We start from the raw sequence: 18,413 nt of genomic DNA, 5'->3' as shown, positions 1-18,413 counted from the left end.
GTGATTCCTGTTATAGCAATCAATTCATCCATCGTTAATCCCAGTTGATTTACCCGGACCCAGTTGAGACAATCTGTTGCTGACTTCGCGCTCGTACAGCCCTCAATTTTGAATAACTTGATGTGGGCGTAAACTCCAGACTCATATTTTTTCACTGATAAACGAATAAATCTTCCATTTTGAGCTCTCAAGTCAAAATGCTTTGCCGTAGGATTCATTCGAGTATCTTCCTCCGCTGTAATCTTCAGTGACAGGTCTTTGCCGGTAACTCCAGTTATCAGTTTTCTCTTTTTCATCCATTGAGAAGCCATTATTTTCCTAAACGTATTAGATAGTTATTTGTCGAAATTGTAGAGTAAGCTGAGTTCTGCCATCCCCAACAAAGGGTAGCAGTTCTCCCGATTCTGATCTTATTTCTATTAGCACATCGCCAATAGACTGTTTTGCTACTTTCTTGAATTGAGCCTGGTGAAAGCTTCGAATAATTGAAGAACCGTAACCAAAAAACCCTCCCGGTTTTACAGCTTCCCCGGGTATCTTTTGGGAAACATCAAATACCGGACAGGATCGTAGCAAAGGGGCTTTGTTTTCACCAACAAACTGAGGATCGATAAAGTCACAGTATATAAACAAGTGATGAAACCGATTAATATCGGCTGCGTACGTTGGCACATAGGTTAAAATTGGACCTATAAGTTTTTTTCGCTCTAACCCAAGTATATATTGAAGGTCCTTAGAAACGCTAATAAAATGAACCTCTGACGCTTTTGTCGAGGAACAAATTTTGAGTACATGACTAGAATCGTATTGGAAATCGAGATATTGAATCAATTTATCGGATCGCTCTCTTTTTCGATCGATAGCATTGTTCATTTCAATACGTATTTCCTCAATTGTATGATACATGCCTTTGCGCATTTTCCAGCCTTTGTAGAGTCTAGTGCTATTTGACCAGCGAAGATCAAAAGTCCCCTCAACTATATTAAAAATATTTCTAGGATACGAAATTTCAAGAAGGGACACCTCCCAATGACCAAACATTTCTATGCACTCAGGCAAAACAGTACGAAAAGAAGCGAGAGTGTTCTCGGGATAAATATTGAGCGAAGAGTTTGACGCCAGTTCAAGTGTAAATGCCATTGATTTTTGCAATAAGTAGTAAAAATGAAAACCGAAAAATTTTCTTTTAAAAAGCGACTAGACAAAAAGAGCAGTAATTGGCAAAATGACACTTACCAAGTTCTAGATATGTGAATTCAACAGAAGTAATGTAAACGAGGATCCTTCCAGGAATAGAACCAGCAAAATCTGAAATAGGAAAAACATCTTGCAGAAAACTCAAAATCGCATCTACGAAAAATCACAGAAATATTTTAAAACAACTGTCTCCAAAATTTTAATTTTAGAAAAATAATTCAATAGGTGTTTCTTTTAGATCGGAAACTGAAAACAATAGATCTTTGTCGTGTTCTAGAAAGAAGGTAGTTTTATCAGACTGCAGAAAGTTTAGGAGTTCATCATAAGTTTTGTGGCCATTGTTGAAAAGAGTAAATCGAATCTCTTTGTTTGTGCTCTGGTCTACAAGATCCATGACAACAAAATGTTTAGGCTCCGAAGTGAAGAATCCACGCAGTGTGCAGCGAAGTAGACAGAGCTGTAAGTACTTGCAGCCCATGTCCAGAAAATACTCCATCTTGTGAAATTAACAGAGAAGGTAAAGCAGAAGCAAATATATGAAATCGATTTTTGCCGCTAAATGTATATATCGTCAGAAATGTTACTTGATCGACTTCTTTTAGCTACCGAAATAAAGGAAGAATTGAAACTGAAATTTAAGATAGAACAAAAGTGAGGCCGGCGGAAAAGAAATCTTGCAATCAGTGTTCCCAACTGAGAGATGTCTAAATAACGAAGAGAAATTGAAAAATATTAGATACTTCAATTCAACGGAAAGTGAACGAAATTGTGAGAATCGACAACAGAATAACAATATTACAAGAGATTGTAAAAATTTTAAGAAGTGAAAAGGGTAAAGAGTTCAACGGAGGAACTGATTTGCAGAACTGAGTACAACAAAATGAGAAAACGAGAACTGAACCAACAACAGAAATTTTTGTTCTAATTTACTGAAAAAATTAAAGATACAATAAAATTTAAAAACTGCTTAGAGTAAACCTCTCATTGGCCAAAAATGATCATTTTTTGTGTTTGTGTCCGAGTACCTGCCCAACTTTTCGCAATTCTGTTTCAAAATAAACCAATCATTTTTCTCTACGATCAAAAGAAACGATTGCAATAAATTTGTAAAAAAAGAAAAAACAAGATGCAAATGACCTTACAAAACCAGCCAATCAACAAATGACAATACTGAATTTGTTTTCGCAGCAGTATAAAGTCTCAAAGGAAACAGTGCACGCAGCCAGGTTGATATAATTGCACATCAAACCGCAGAAAAAGACTCTCAGTCTGAAGCAACAAACACAACAAAAGACTAAAAGACTAAGTGGAGCCGAATTAGAAAGACAAGTATTTATCCTCAGCAACATGAGAAGACAGTAAACAACTTAAGCTAAATTAATTCTCTAAATGTTGTGGGGGCGCCCTCTTTCGAAGACAGATGTCATTAAATTGCTTTATAACCACATCAAGTAAGTCGTAAGATGAAAACAAAAAAGGCCTGAAATTTACAGTAGATGAATTTTTAATTGAGTTACGGAGTCAGTTTGGCTGGATTTCAGCATTAAAAATTGTTTGCATCAGTTCAATAAAAAGATTCAACCAATAAAAACAGTAAAGAACACAAAAGTAGAACTACAAACAACAACAAGCATGAAATATTTTTTCCAGATTATTAAGCCTAATAAGTTCCGTCTCATTTGACTGAGCAAGTTTGCTTCTGACGTTCGCATGACGTTTAAATATCTATCTATGTATGTAAATATATATATATATATATATATATATATATATATATATATATAATATATATATATATATATATATATATATATATATACATATATATATATATATATATATATATATGCATGTATGTATGTATGCATTTATGTATGTATATACGCATGTATGTATGTATGTATGTATGTATGTATGTATGTATGTATGTATGTATGTATGTATGTATGTATGTATGTATGTATGTATGTATGTATGTATGTATGTATGTATGTATGTATGTATGTATGTATGTATGTATGTATTTATGTATGTAGATATGTATGTATATGTGTATGTATGTATGTATGTATGTATGTTTGTATGCATGCTTTTGTATGTATGTATGTATGTATGTATGTAAGTATGTATGTATGTATGTATGTATGTATGTATGTATGTATGTATCTGCGCGATATATATATATCTATATATATATATATATATATATATATATATATATATATGTGTGTGTGTGTGTTATGTGTGTGAGAGTGGGTGTGTCTACATTGGATGTCTGCACCTAACGTACAGATACGTAAAAAAAATCCACGCAAGATTCATATGACTCAAATATGAGATGAATTTTTAATGCCGCGCAGATTTCTGCGCGATGTACAGAAATCCTGAATATAGTGATATCCGCATGAAAAGAAACATTTTTAAAACCCATTTTTTTGAAATTTTGTAAAACGCAGAAATCTGCGCACCGCGCAGAGTTCTGCGCTGTAGCGCATGTTTTTATTATTCTTTTCTCCTTTAATTTTAAAACCGCAGCAGCGACTCGCATTATAATAATGAAATTGTCTTTAGGATGTAAAATAAATTTTGGAGGGAAACAAAAGAGATGGATAAAATTTAGATAACCGCAGAAATGATTTGTTAGAACTCAAATGAGCCCCGCCGCAAAACAACCGTTCCTATCGTTAAATATTAATCCCACCTGCTCCTACTTCAAGTTTTGTTTTATTAGACAAAAGAAACAGCAACTCATTTTTAGCAGTACGGTTATTATTTATTAAAAGGGCACAAATCACCTGCTTGTATGATGGGTTTACTGGATGAGGGGAATTGCGGTTTTCACCTGGATATGAATAAAATGTAGTTGATGTCTTTGGGGGGGGGTACGATTTAATTAGATGAATCTCTAAATAAGGGGATATGGGCGCCGATTCGTGCTTGACTCTGATTGGATGACGAGTCAGTGCCTATCGGCGCCCATATTTCTTCTACTGCGCCAACTGTCACGTACTTGTTCGTTAATTCTTGTGAATTTAAATCAGATTGAGTAAACTTTGGAAACCATATGCGGTGAATTTTTGTAAGAAATGCGGTGAAATGTGGTGAATTATTTTTTTTCACCGCATTCACCGCATTCACCGCATTTCTTACATTATTTTGCCATAATAGTCTATGTGGTGAATTTTTGTAAGAAATGCGGTGAATTTGGTGGTGAATTTTTGTAAGAAATGCGGTGAAAAGCGGTGAATTATTTTTTTTCACCGCATTCACCGCAATCACCGCATTTCTTACGAAAATTCACCGCATTCACCGCATTTCTTACGAAAATTTACCCAAAAACCTCGACCCGGGTTTAGCTATATCTTTGCTCAGTTGGTTGCCGACTGTTTTAGTGGCTTCTTTTGCGGCTGTTTTAGCTGATGCTTTTGCAGACTCCACGACTGCTTCTTTTGCAGCTCCCGAGAGACCCTCTCGTGCAATCTGCTTGGATGCTTCTTTCCCCACTGTTTTGGTGGCTTCCTAAACAAATTAAACATTTTGATGTCATGCTATGATGACTTGTAGTGGTGAGATAAAATGCGATATATTGTTCTTAGCTGTTTGATGTGTGTGTGTATGTGTGTGTGTGTGTGTGTATATGCGCGTGGGTGTGTGTGTGTGTGTGTGTGTGTGTGTGTGTGTGTGTGTGTGTGGGTGTGGGTGTGTGTGTGTTTGTGTATGTGTGTTGGGAGGGGAGGGCTTTTCGAATGTTAATTAGACCACTTTTGTTTTTTTAGGAATCAACGACGTTTAAAATCTTTATCAAACAATTGATTTTGCACGCTAAATTTGTTCACTTGCAGCGACAGTACGGGATAAGAAATTCAAAGTTTCTGTTGAATTATGTTAACACTACGAATTAACACGCAATTAACCGAATATCATGAATCGTTCGAATGACGAGCAATTTCCGTAACGTGTGATGATTTTCAAGTTTCTGGCTAAACGCCAATGACAACTCAATGACAACACTTCTTTCCCGTACAAACAGACATTTGATGTAATTATTGGGCCTCGATAACGTTGTAATTGCTGAAAAAAGCAGAAGCACTGGTTTGGGAGTGGCTTTGGAGGGTTGGTGGGCTTGTTTGCAGGAATATTGCAATATTTCACTCTGCGGGAGAGGCAAAGAGGAATACAACCACTTTTTAGATAGATGTTAATAAATCCAATTGTCAGAAACGTCTGATACGCATCTTTTACTACCTGTTGTAAGTTTTACTGCCAACTTCGGAAAAAACGCCAATCGAGCATTTGAACCGTGTGAAAATGAGTTGAGTTGGAGAATGCTTGATTGCTTTGGTTTCTTGAGTGCGTAGTCAAAACAGGTCATTGTATATAAGTGTACGGAAACTCCCTAATGTAGAGAGAGTCTCAGTCGTCAAAAAATTTTGGTTTAGTTTGTCATGAAAAATGTTGCTTTTCTCTTTGGTGTGAAACGAAATAAACAAAATAACAATTATATATATATATATATATATATATATATATATATATATATATATATATATTGTTGTAGTCAGGGGAAGATGTCAAAATGATTGGTGTCACAAAATCTACTGTTTTTAAAGAATTGGTTATGACTTAATTGGCTTCGACACGGGTTTTTCACAAAAAAAGTAATATAGTTTTTGATTTTTGTCATATTTTACGTTCCTTTTGTAGACGTAAGATATATTCTGAATAGTTGTATATAATATATATATATATATATATATATATATATATATATATATATATATATATATATATATATATATAAGTAGTATAGTAAGTTGCCTACTGCTTGTAGGGGGGGGGGGTCCGGACCCCCCCCCCCTACAAGAAATTTTTCCTCTGAAAAAGTGAAATCTTGTAATTTTTTCAGAGTGTAAGGCAAATTACTATACTTTTCAGCTATTTTCATTTCATTTTGATGGTTCATGTAAATTGAAACTTGGGAATTGGCTTTTGGTGGTTTTGAATTCATGTTTTGTGCGCGATTGAGGGTAAAACTTTAAATTGGGATTTTATTTAGTTTGGTGAGCGGGAAAATGTTTGGACTTGTCAAAGAATTGTTTACGGCGTGGAATTTACGAGGAACGGAATCAAAGGGAATTAAATTTGTGGAAATTTAATTTAATGGTTAGACAAAATCAAATCTGAATGTTTTTAGGGGCTTTGAAATTATATTGCGGTAGTGAGGGAAAATGTTCAAATTACGATTAAAGACAAATTGTGTCGGTGAATGGAAGACTTCAAGGGGGCTATTTGGGGACGGAATTAACTTGTCTGAGTCAGTGTGGTTTGGAATATTTTGTTATGGAATGTCTGGAACTATTTCTATTTGCCTACAGTAAAGAAATGAGGGTTTGAAACTTGAAGTTTGGAAGTTATAAATATTCAATCTCCATTTTAAAGTCTCTACTTAAAGCGCTACGAGCTCAATCTATACAATTTGCTCAATGCTTCAGTGAAATGCAAATTTGCAAAATTTGTGACATTTATTTTGACAAAAATCAAGAAAAAGCGCCCATTTTTCCCATCATCACCCTGATAAATACATAAAATTTTGTACTTTATGTTGCAAATCTGTTTTTTTCCTCCCAGAACTGAAAGCCCATTTAAAACACAAGTCATACCTCCAGCCCAACCCTTTATACGACTATCGTCCTCTTGCAACTGGTAAAGTTCCCGATCAAACTTGTCCCTTTTGTAAGGAGGTCTTTTATTATAAACTTGAATTGGAAGAGCACCATTTAAAAAACAAGTGCTTGGGTGACAAGGTGCGAAGCCTCTTCAGGAGGAAAACGGGACAGAGATTCTAAAGTACATTTCCTTTTTTAACTTTTGAATTGAAGAAAACAGTTTCTTAACACTTTACTTTGCATATTTTTAACTTTCCTTTCTTTTAAAGGTGTACTAATTAAACTATACAAAGCAGCAGTATTATTTAAACTGAGTCAGAATCATAAATAACAATACGTTGGCGTTTAGTAGAAATAACTGGTGAGTTTCTATTACTTTGAACTTCTTCCTCCTCAATTATTCGTGGTCGACTAGTGCTGGGTAAATTTTTTTTGCTCTCCTCTCTTCTTTTGATTTTCTTTTTTCTCTGTTTGATTACTGACAAAGGCGTGTAATCATCGCTGGTAGAGGGACTGGTGTCAGCTCTCTCGCTTTCTTCAGCTTCTGTCAAAATAAAGGGGTTATGGGGAGTCTCATGGTCAGACTCATCGCTCATTTCAGAGAGGTTAGTTAAGTCAACAACGTCTTCAAGTTCCTCTTTTGAATAGGTGCGCTGATTGAAACCGGGATCAGGGGTTCCCCATCCAGACGCTTCCCCACCCTCGGGTAAATTGAAGACGTTAATATCCTCTTCTGATTCGATTCACCAATCGGGCTCATCACATACTTTCTTTGAAATGTACTCATCTCGAAGAGAGAAATGTCCAAAAGGCAATGTTGTTTTCCGGTCAGCATTTATGTATCTCTTATCGTCGTACGCACTCAAGGCAATTTTGTTCAAACATACAGTTTCTAGTTGATGTTTTGTCGAAGCAATCTTTACATTTTCGAGTCTGACAAGTTCACCGGTTTCGAGGGTTTTTTTGAACAGCTCATGGTGGAGTTTTGACTGGGCAAATTTCTTGGTGCCCTTAGCAGACATTTTTTCGAAACCGCCAGCAATTAAAGAATAAAGTTTTGGTTTGAGTGCGCAGAACTCTTCAATTGGTGCTCCAGCTAATTCATCTTTAAACTTTAGCACCACTTTTTCATTAGACTGATCATATAGGGGGTGGTTTTTTGGGAGATTAGAGAGATCAAAGTGTGCAATTAGGTTTGGGTATTTTGATAGATCATCGTAAAAGTTACCCGTTTGTACTTTGTAGATAAAACTGTCCGTGTCAGAGTATAAAAGATGGCATGATGTTTCTTTTTTCATCACATTATAATGGAAGTCCATCATGAAAAGTTTGGACAGTTCCAAAATATATGCGCCCACTATTGTTGGCTTGTTCCACATTATGTTCTGTTTCTTTTTGGTAATGAGCGACAGATTTTCGTCAATAACTTTTATAGTGCTAATGACACCTTCAGATGTAACTTTTTAAAGTTCGTCTTCAGTGCGGACAAAAGTTACAGTAACTCGATTCCTTAAACTTTCACAAAGTTTACCAAATGTCGAATTCGTCATTAGCTTGAAGAAATCCTGGTCAAGTTTTGATGTTGCTTCTTGTCGCCTTTGGTATTTAATTCAACATAACTTGATAACCACTTTGATTGTTGGAACTTGATAGCTTTATGAATCTTTGTTACTATAATACCTTGTTCAACAAAGAATTTCAGATTTCTGAAATGGGTAACATAATGAGACTTAAGATGAAATGGTTGTCTGAGTTTAATTGTTTTTTTTGCTGCTGAAACCTTCAGTGCGTTTTTCATATGGGTCTGGTGCTCACTGAGCTCCAACGGGTCAATTGGTTGTTTGTCAGAAATGATTGGGAAATCCGAATGCTTCTCATGAATCGCATCCGGATATTCCAGGTCCACTTCAACAACAAACCCAATCTCTCCATTCTCGTCGGTTTGGAGAATTTCCTCGAGAGTTATTTCGGTTACTAACTCGAACGCTTTCTCAGGTAGTGGATAGTTGAACATAACCCCGCCATAAAGATTATTTGCATCGATATAAATGATCGATGCCAGTTCTTTTGACTGATCATAGTTGGGCAGTGAAGGACTGTTAGCCGTTTCTAGCCTCGAGCTGAATACTGATGCCACCCCTCTACGGATCATTCTTTCAGTCATATCAAGGAGCTCGCGGTCAGTCAAAAGCTCAAGTTGTGGTTGGCACACTTTAAGACATGCGCTGCCTGAGAGATTTGAGGCGGTGTAAAATTGCGCGCAGTCAAGCGAGTATGTTTTATAGCACACAGACCTCAACTCCTCAAACCAACATGCCAGTTGCAGAACGTCTCCAGTGAGTTACAGCTCTAGAAATTGCTTTAGGTTCTCACAATTGAATTCTCTGAAAACTTTTTTCAGCTGATCAAGTTCCGCATACGTTATGTCGATGCTGTTATCCTTCAGGCTGTTTTTCCAGTGTCGTATACCAGGAAGTTCGAGGTCGTTTAGTTTTTCAAAACTATCTACATAAGAGTAGGGAAAGTTTCCTTTGTGTTTTAGCAGCTCACGTTGTTCATGACTATATCCACAATAAAAGCTATCCAAGATTGTGAATTTTTCATGTGGCAGAGTCTGTACTAATTTACTCAGGCTGCTGGGCATGAATTTGAAAGTGTCAATGAATCGTAAGTACTCATAGATAGCAACCTCATCTCGTTTTCGCCTTCTAGTCTCAATGTATACACCATAGTTCAAAGCAATGAACTTTTCATCGTTCGTGGGTATCACTTCAATCTTTAAATTTGCTGTTGCGGAGTGCAGGGTTTTAACAATGTGATGAAGATCATAGTTCATCATATTATGAGCAATAACTGGCGTATAATCAAGTGTTCTGCGCTTCAAGTTACACTCATTGTGAGCATAACCTCGAAATTGTCCCCAAAAGTGGCAATGATCCAGAACTTTTTCATCATCAGTTTCAAAGGGAACATCGCAAATCCAACAACATGTATGAAATGTTTTTGAAGGTGGTTTTCCAATGAAGATGGGATACTTCCTCTTCTGATGATAAAAGAATTTTGCTAGCTTCTCGATCTTGGACAAAAATCTCTCCATGCAGTCAAGACCTGTATAGATGTCAAAGTGTATGGGTTCAGGGTTTCCTCGCTCTATGACCATTAAGCAATAACTGCATGGTAGATGTTTCTCTGAAGCATGAGTACTGGAGACATTTGGATGATTTTTCACTGTTGCTACTGGAACTATCAATGATTCAATGTCCAAGTAAATCACAAAGGGTGAAAACCACCTCGCAGCAAAATTTTTGAATGTCACTTTGTTATTCGTTAAACTAGGCATAGTTATTTGTAGCGAATCTTGTTCGAGACATTTTTGCTGATGTGTGTTGAAGTATTCAATGGATGGAAGAACAAATGTGGAAACAGTTTTGACACAGATAACTTCTTTCACGATATTCTTTTCCACTAATTTTTGAGATGAGTTTGTGTAAGTTTACTATCAATACATAATGGTAAGTTTCTCCATTGCTGAGTAGAAGTAAGTCAAGAAGGAACGGATAATTTTTTCCAGCGGAGAGTCTCAAAGGCAGCAGTTGTTTTGACTCATACCTAAAAACAATTTTTTTGGAGAGCTTTAGTTAGTGAACACGGTTTTTTATTATTTTTTTACATCAATTAATTTCATTAGCTGGTTCTTTTTTTAAGAAATTTTTTTGTGTGGATTTTTGGATAACTTTTGCAAAGAAGTGGGGTTACCTGAAAACGTTGACCTGAATTTCATTTAAATCCTCTAACTTCGAAATGTCCAACAGGCTCATCGGCATATCAAATTCACCAATCGGTTGCTTTGCTGAAGGGTTCTCGCTGCTATATGTCAAAATATTTGTCCTGGGTCTGAAGCAGGATCTAGGTGGTTCCACTTTCTCTTTCAAGTAGACAAGATGATACCCAGCAGTGAAACAGTACAGAAAGCACTTGTCATCATTTGCGTTGTGTATGTTCAGGAGATTGGAGTCTCTCCTCAATGGATGGTTATCCGGAAAAGGTATGAAGCTGCTCCCCCTCACTGGAATATAACGCACCAGTTTGACCGTGATTTTGTCAATTGTCTGCTGCTGCCATCCGCTTCCATAGCTTGAAAAAGAAACCAGCTTCGAAACTATGTTGTCCACTAGTTCCTCAAAAACGGTATCAGTTATACCTGTGTAGTATACCGTTGTTGTATTCGTGTTGAAGTAGACGCTGACTTTTTCTGGTTCTTCTTCTCCAGGTTTTTGAAGGGTCATCTCAACCATCAGTTGCATTTTTTGAGGGTATTGATTGGTGTGTTTTCTGATGATTTCTTCAATCTCGTTTCGTTTTCTGAACAAATATTCCATGATGTCTAGATCGTTACTGGTAGGATGAAGTTCATAGTAGTTGATGCCCCCTTGATTGAGCTGACAACTGGCGTTGCGGGGCTCGATTCAACTGAATCCATTTCGTAGACTGGAAGACCGTGTTCGTTGTTTATGTGACGGGCAAAATAAAACTTTGACTGAAAGCCCATACGACATGCATAACACACTTTCAGAATAGGTTGGTGATGAGAAACCTGTGAATGTTCTCGTAGGGAGGGCAAACTTTTCACTTGTTTTGAACAACTGAAACAGCTGAACGTGGGCACGTTTGGATGAATGTCATGCTTCCTTAGCAAATGCTTGTTCAGTGCTCGTCTATCAGACAACTGAGCCGGACAGTTTGTGCATTGCAGAGGCATTCTGACAGAATTGATTGTATTTTGGGATTAGTTGTTTTTTAAAGCTAATTGATCAAGATTGTAAGAAATGCTAATTAAACTAGAAACTGCTTTATAAAAGTTGAAATAATGATAGAAAATTGTTTTATAAAAGTTGGTTTGAATTTGATAAAGAAAATGTTTAGAGAAAGGTTGTTTCAGAAGCAATAGGAATTGTCAAAGATCCAATGTATTCAAGACTCATAGTTTGAGATTTATTTTGCAAGTATTTGATAAGTATTTTGAGAAAGTGTTCGCACACACGTTTAGAGACAGTCAACGGAGCAAAGTGAAAGTTAGAGAAATACAAATTTACACGCTGCTCCCAGTAACGCCTAAACAGATCAAATGTCAAACATTATCTTCCGTTGAAAGGTCAATAATAGTGAAATTACTAATACATTAGATCAAAATTGTACCAGTGAATTTCGTTTTATTTCATTTCGGTATCAAACATTGAAATCAGATTCTTATATATCTTATCTGGTTCAGTTATAAGTATGGGTTGGCGCAAAACATGATAAACTTGAGCATTTTTATAGTTTAGTTTCCCTAAGCATTTAACCAAAGTTGAATTTCTGCATGTTTTATTGAATATTCAACCTATGTATAGTTACCAAACATTTTGAAAACTCCTATTGATCAAGTATACAATTGAAATTTTGCCTGACCTCTCCAACGCCCACTTCGCAATGAACAATTTGTTTATTTCCCAGATTTGATAATGTTTTGTATCCCAAATATTGAATAAAACTCTGCGCTACTTGACAAGATTATCAAAATTTGCCCAAGTATTAAAGAAGGTGTGATCAAGAACAAAATATGAACCGTATCTTATTAGGGGGGAACCGAAATGGTCAACAAAGTTTCCAAATAAGTTGATTTGTCTCCAATGAATTGTATACAACGAAAAAAGTTAAAACAATTTTCGGCTGATGATCTGTTATGAAAAAATTTTTTCTTAGGAACAAATAATTGCTTCCAATCGACTTCCAACACAATGTCATGAGCGCTCAGAGAAAAATTCCAAAATCGTTAATCAAGTTTTTGAGATTTTACCAAAAATTTACCAAAAAATTGATTTTTTTCATAAAAAATCTACAATCAGATGATGATCTGTTATGAAAAATTTTTTTCTTAGGAACAAATAATTGCTTCCATTCGACTTCCAACACAATGTCATGAGCGCTCAGAGAAAATTTCCAAAATCGTTAATCAAGTTTTTGAGATTTTATCAAAAATTTGCCAAAAAATTGATTTTTTCATTAAAAATCTGCAATCAGCTGATGATCTGTTATGAAAAAATTTTTTCTTAGGAACAAATAATTGCTTCCAATCGACTTCCAACACAATGTCATGAGCGCTCAGAGAAAATTTCCAAAAACGTTAATCAATTTTTTGAGATTTTACCATAAATATGCAAAAAATTGACTTTTTTTCAGAAAAAAATGTTCGAAAATACTAAAATTTCCCCAAAAATTATTATAATATTAGTTGATCTGTAGTGAGTCATTTGATTGAAATCAAAGTGTTTTAGAAGAAGGCTTTAAGCGAGGATTAATTGGTATTTCAAAAAAGGAATAACTTACATATTTTGTGTGGTTTTTGATGTTTTTTTTCCAAAATAATGAAAATTTATTGTTGTTCATTCTTCTTTCTTCAATTTTTTTATATTAAAATGGTTTGTTTGAACCTAGCTCACAGTGAGCCGATTGACTCTAGTTATAAACAATTCTACTTTATTCCATAACCTGTACGTTTAAGTTTTCTGTTTTGAAGATTTAAGGATTTCTTGCATTCAGCCAAATTTGGTTGAAACTCTGTTGTTATAAAACCAAAAACAAGAAATTTAAATTTATCTGAGATCAAGTAAATCAGTTTTTGGGAAACTTTAACACAACACACATTAGATTTGGAAACTACTGAATCTTTTAGTTTCAATATATTGACAAATTCTTTATGAAATACTTCCAATATTAAAAACAATTACCCGCTCACAAGTGGAATTATTGCTTTTCACTTTGTATAAAAATCAAATTTTTTTGACCCACAAAATCCAGTAGTGCATACAGTGCTATTCATAACTTTCTAATATTTTTGCCAAAGAGCAGGAGATAACTGTGTTAACTGAATTTGTACCAGTTTTAAGAAAGTTTTCTGTTAGTCTGAGTTTTCAAACAGCTCTCTCACGGGTCGATGATTTTCTTTTCTTTGGAGCATTGATGGTCTCCGGGTTCTCTGTGTTCACCGGTGTAATTTCAATAGTGCTGGCTGTATCCTGATTTTTTTGGTTGTGTTGAGTTTTTATTGGAGTTTCAAAGTTAGTACCTGACAAGTTGCTCCAGAGATCACTGAAATTTTCTTGAGAGCTGCTAATGCAATTTTTCACATTTTCAAAGAGAGATGGGCTGGTTGCTGGGGATACAGCTAGACTCGGATCAATCGCTGGAGTAACTGCTGGTGTTGGTGCTGAGGGCGACTCAGGTGATCGGGGTAGTCCCCATAAGTCAGCAAGATCATCGCAAGCTTGGGTAACACCTAGTTGGTTCTCAAAGAATGGAACTGTATCACAGTCGTATTTGTACAAAATTTTCTTGACCGGAGCAGGTAAATTAACTATATCGTAAGCCACAAGAGGATCCTCCAGTTTCGAGGGAGGAATAATACCACCTGACGTGATGTACGATCCTTCGATCGAATCTGATGACGGTTTATCAGGAAGTTGAGATAGAAAGTTTAGAAAGATTTTTGGAATCATGCAATGTTGTTGGGTATTCCAAACATCCTTCTCATTGAATTTCTTCTGTTGTATGAGGACAATAAAATTTTCGTAAAAGATTTGATACGCAATTGTCCGTTCCCAGGAGCCTTCGCTTTCACACAGAATATAATAAGACATTTCTAGATATTTCAGATTGGTTGAATTTTGTATTTTTGGGAAAATCAGAAATTGAAACAAACAGTTCAAAGAATTCAAGAAATAAATGGAGCAGTTGGTTTGCTGTTATTCAATCGCAAGTAAAAAAGTGAATGAGTGGGTTACCAGAATTCGGTTCACAACTTAAAGAGTTGGAAGTTTGTACTCATGTGATTAACTTAGTAGGTAAACTGGAAAAACATAAAACTACAGAAGTTTTATTTGTCTTAGTCGTGGTGGTCTTGGCATGGGTTTTATGACTGATAATAAAGTAAACACATGAAATTATTTTAGTTAGAGCTATTAAATAAGAGTTTTGCTCCATGGTTTACTGTTCAAAACCTAAGGTTACAAGTGTCTTTCATTAAACATTAGCGCTGAATGGTGAAATGAACATACATGTAATCCGTCTGACCCTGTTTTATGACCTTAAGCGGACTGCTCTACGTACAATGTGTGTGAAAGAGCACATGTGGTTCTAAAACGCTAACCAGTACCATGAAACAATTATTCTCCTTAATATTCGCCTTTTACAAAACTCTTATCAGTTGAACCATTCTATTTTTAACACCATGTAAAAATTGTTCAGTTTTACTTTCACCAGGGGAGACATTATACACTATTTCCTGAAGAAGAACAGTTGAACAAATTTCAAATTTCAACAAAATCAGAATGCCATTTACAGCTGAAAAAGACGCCGAGTTTGGAGACGCTCATTTTGACGTTTCTAAGAATGAAAAACGTTTGATTCGAGTCACGCTCAAAACATATGAAAGAACAGGAATTTATATCTTTCTAAAATTATTCAAAAAGGGTGAACTTGACTATGAATTTCAACAAAGAATAACCCTGACTTTGGAAGAGTTTGAAAAGTTGTCTAAGAAAAGTCCAAAAATTCGAGCGGCTGCTCAAAACTCAAATGACATTGATTCAACAACTAAACCAACCCCGGGCAAAACGACCAAAGTTAAAGCAAAAAGACGACGAACACGAATTATCTGATCAAGAGAAAATTGTAATGAAAATGGTGGAAGCTATGTACGAGCGCTCACCTGCTTACTTTAAACAATTTCAAAAAAACCTTAGGTTTTTCGTTTCAGAAGAAAAACCATCTTCAATGTTTGCCCGGAATTACGCTGTTTGCATGCATTTTGAAAACGGCTATTGTGAATTGTTACCCTCTAACCATTATCATGTGTTGTTTGATGTGTCTGACGTTTCTACGGAAATATTAAAACGAAATAAGCTTTATGCAGTTCCTTGCTTGAACACAACCTTCAAATTTTTTTTTTTCAAACGGAGCTACAGTGGAGACAAATGGAGAGATTTTCGAAAAACTCAAACTAGCTGTGGAATACAATGGTTCAGCGCCGCCGACAAAAGGAGAAGCAACCAGCATTCAGAAGCGCTTACCAAATTTGAGCAGTGCCTTGAGCAAAAATTACCGTCCAAGTGGAATAGTTGGTTACAAATCTCTGGATGATGCTGAGAAAACATTGAATCAGCAATTACAAACTGACCGGATATCAACTGAAACTCTAAAGAGATTTGAAAACATTTTCTATGGTCCTCATTCTGGTGCTTTTTGTCAAATAATGGATATTTTTGTGAGTGGCTATGGAAAGTTAGATATTGACAATGATGTTTTGTGTGTACGCTTAGTTTTTGAAGAAAAAATAAAGTTTTGAAAAATAAATTTTCTTTCATCAAATCATGTTAGTAGTGTTAGAGCATCACATGAAGCGCAAAACGTATCAATTCAACATCACTCATTTTTACAATTTCTTTTCCACCAAAAAGATAATGAGCAATATAAATACAAAATGAGCCACACAATATTGAGTTTGGTTTTTGAATTGGCTGGTTTCTTAGCAATTCAAATACAGTTTGTATTTTACCAGCAGAGGAAACAAGTCTATTGTGCAAATGTTTATATGAAGTTAGATTTTGTCCCAAGGGATCCGCAAAAATATAATCTCCGTTCCTTCGACAAATAGGTATCCAATGTGTTCCAATTGATTGAGAAGTTGACACATTCACAATAATGAGACTGTTCTGATATAAGTGCAGCGGAAAATTGTCAGCTGCAAACACACCATGAAATTTGTACTTCAAACGTTTACATCCTTGAACGAGGTTGTTTATTTCATCTTCTTCCATCAATTTGTAAGAATATGATTTTTCGAAACTCTACGTGCAGAGTCAATAAAAATTGTACTTGCTTTTTCCCCAATTATGAAAATTTCAATATTACTGGGCAACGCGGCTGAAAACTTAAGTTCAATTGAAATTGAACAATTGGTAAGTTCAGGGTGAATAAAATCATGTGACGCCTGCTGAGTGCTGGTGAGATCAAACACCATAATAAAATGGTTAGGGTATTCAGACAAACTTATTCCATGTCCATTGTCAATATAGGCTAAATCTGACATTGTGTTGAAGTACAAGCGTTTTACGTCAGCTGTATTTATGGGGCTGTCTGCAACGGGGAGTCCATTTCGATAAATACATATCTGCTCCAGATTAAATTTACGAAAAGGAAATGGATTGAGTTGTTTGCTTCCTAAGAAAGCTTCATTTGTGTTAAGACAAATGGCAAGACGTCGAATAGGCTCCCTGCTAAAAACATCTTCTTTTTTCCAACTTTGCAAACCAGTAGAAGCCAGAAATGTTTTTGTTATAGTTTCCAAGTAAGGATAGGACGCTGGGCTTGTTAGTAAAGTTTTTTCAATGGCAGAAACGACGTCGTCGTTCAATGTCATTTTTCTCAAATACAAATTAGCTTCTATAATTTTCACTTTGTATGATTTTCCAGCATCGTCAGATATTACAACAAAATCATCTAGAGATCATCGAAAGGAAATTCGCAATGTGACTCCACTCAAAAGATGTCGATCACATGTAAAAAAAATCTACTGCCACTTTTCCATAAAAAGTACATTCAGCAGATTGTCTAACCAACGCTTTTCGTCTGTTAACTTCAGCTGTTGCTATCGTTCCAGAATTATCCTCGTACGAATAACCTTGGCAAGCCAACCAAGTAGCCTTTGCGTCTTTGTTGTGAGAAAATTGGGTTTCAATGAAACTTTTGTGAGCATAATTTCCATTTGCATTTGAAATTTTTAATCCGTTGGCAGATACTGTACAGTCAGAAAAGAGTGAATGTAAAACATCAATACAAAAGTAAGGAGCGTCTGTTTTGGTTAGATCTGCTGCAGCTCCAGCATCATATTTTAAATCAGCTTCAGAAGCCTGAACTATCTTGCATTTGATTTCCAGGAAAATTTTTTGCAGATCAATAAAATTATTTCTGTCTCCGGCAACCTCAAACTCAAGCATGGGTCCGTTAGGACTGTAAACTGGTCCTACTTTTTGACAAAAGCTCCCATCAAAATCTACAAGAAGCGCTGGTTTTTCGAATAAATCCAAGGAACTATGTGTTGCCTCTGTTGGTAACATATTACCGATCATTCTTAACTTTGGCAAAGAAATCCGACCGACTTCTCTTGGGCTGTTTGTATTTTGAAATGACTACCTTTCTTTTTTGCTACTTTTTCTCGCTTTTGAACATGAACGTTTAGATTGTCTACGATTCATTCGTCTTTGTCTCATTCGCAGTGCCAATGAGCCTCCTGTTTGCTTTTTGACTGTATTTGATATCGTGTTTTTCAGCGCTTGTTTTGGAGATTTTTTTTAGTGACAACGTCCATTAACTCTGGTACGCTCTGTAACAGAAGTTCTTTTCCAACTCGTTTTGCTGCTGGTAATATAAATTTTCTGGCAATAGGTAGAGCGATTTTTCCGATAACACTTGCTAAAGCTCCAAAGCCGCTGCCTCTTTGCCTATAGTGCGCAG

General features: G+C 35.7%; 1 protein-coding gene across 1 annotated transcript in view; it reads right to left on the bottom strand.

The window, feature by feature from the left end:
- LOC142340909 (uncharacterized) overlaps nucleotides 1-18,413 on the bottom strand; it is a 59,967-nt gene that overhangs the window by 28,828 nt on the left and 12,726 nt on the right. Inside the window, exon 2 of the mRNA XM_075391682.1 lies at nucleotides 4,551-4,716. The gene's annotated coding sequence lies outside the window, so the exon portion shown is untranslated. The remainder of the gene's footprint in view (nucleotides 1-4,550; nucleotides 4,717-18,413) is intronic.

This window comes from Convolutriloba macropyga, chromosome 6 (genome assembly GCF_964194025.1).
Source record: "Convolutriloba macropyga chromosome 6, txConMacr16.3, whole genome shotgun sequence".
Taxonomy (NCBI): domain Eukaryota; kingdom Metazoa; phylum Xenacoelomorpha; order Acoela; family Convolutidae; genus Convolutriloba; species Convolutriloba macropyga.
This window is presented reverse-complemented; position numbering and strand designations above follow the sequence as displayed.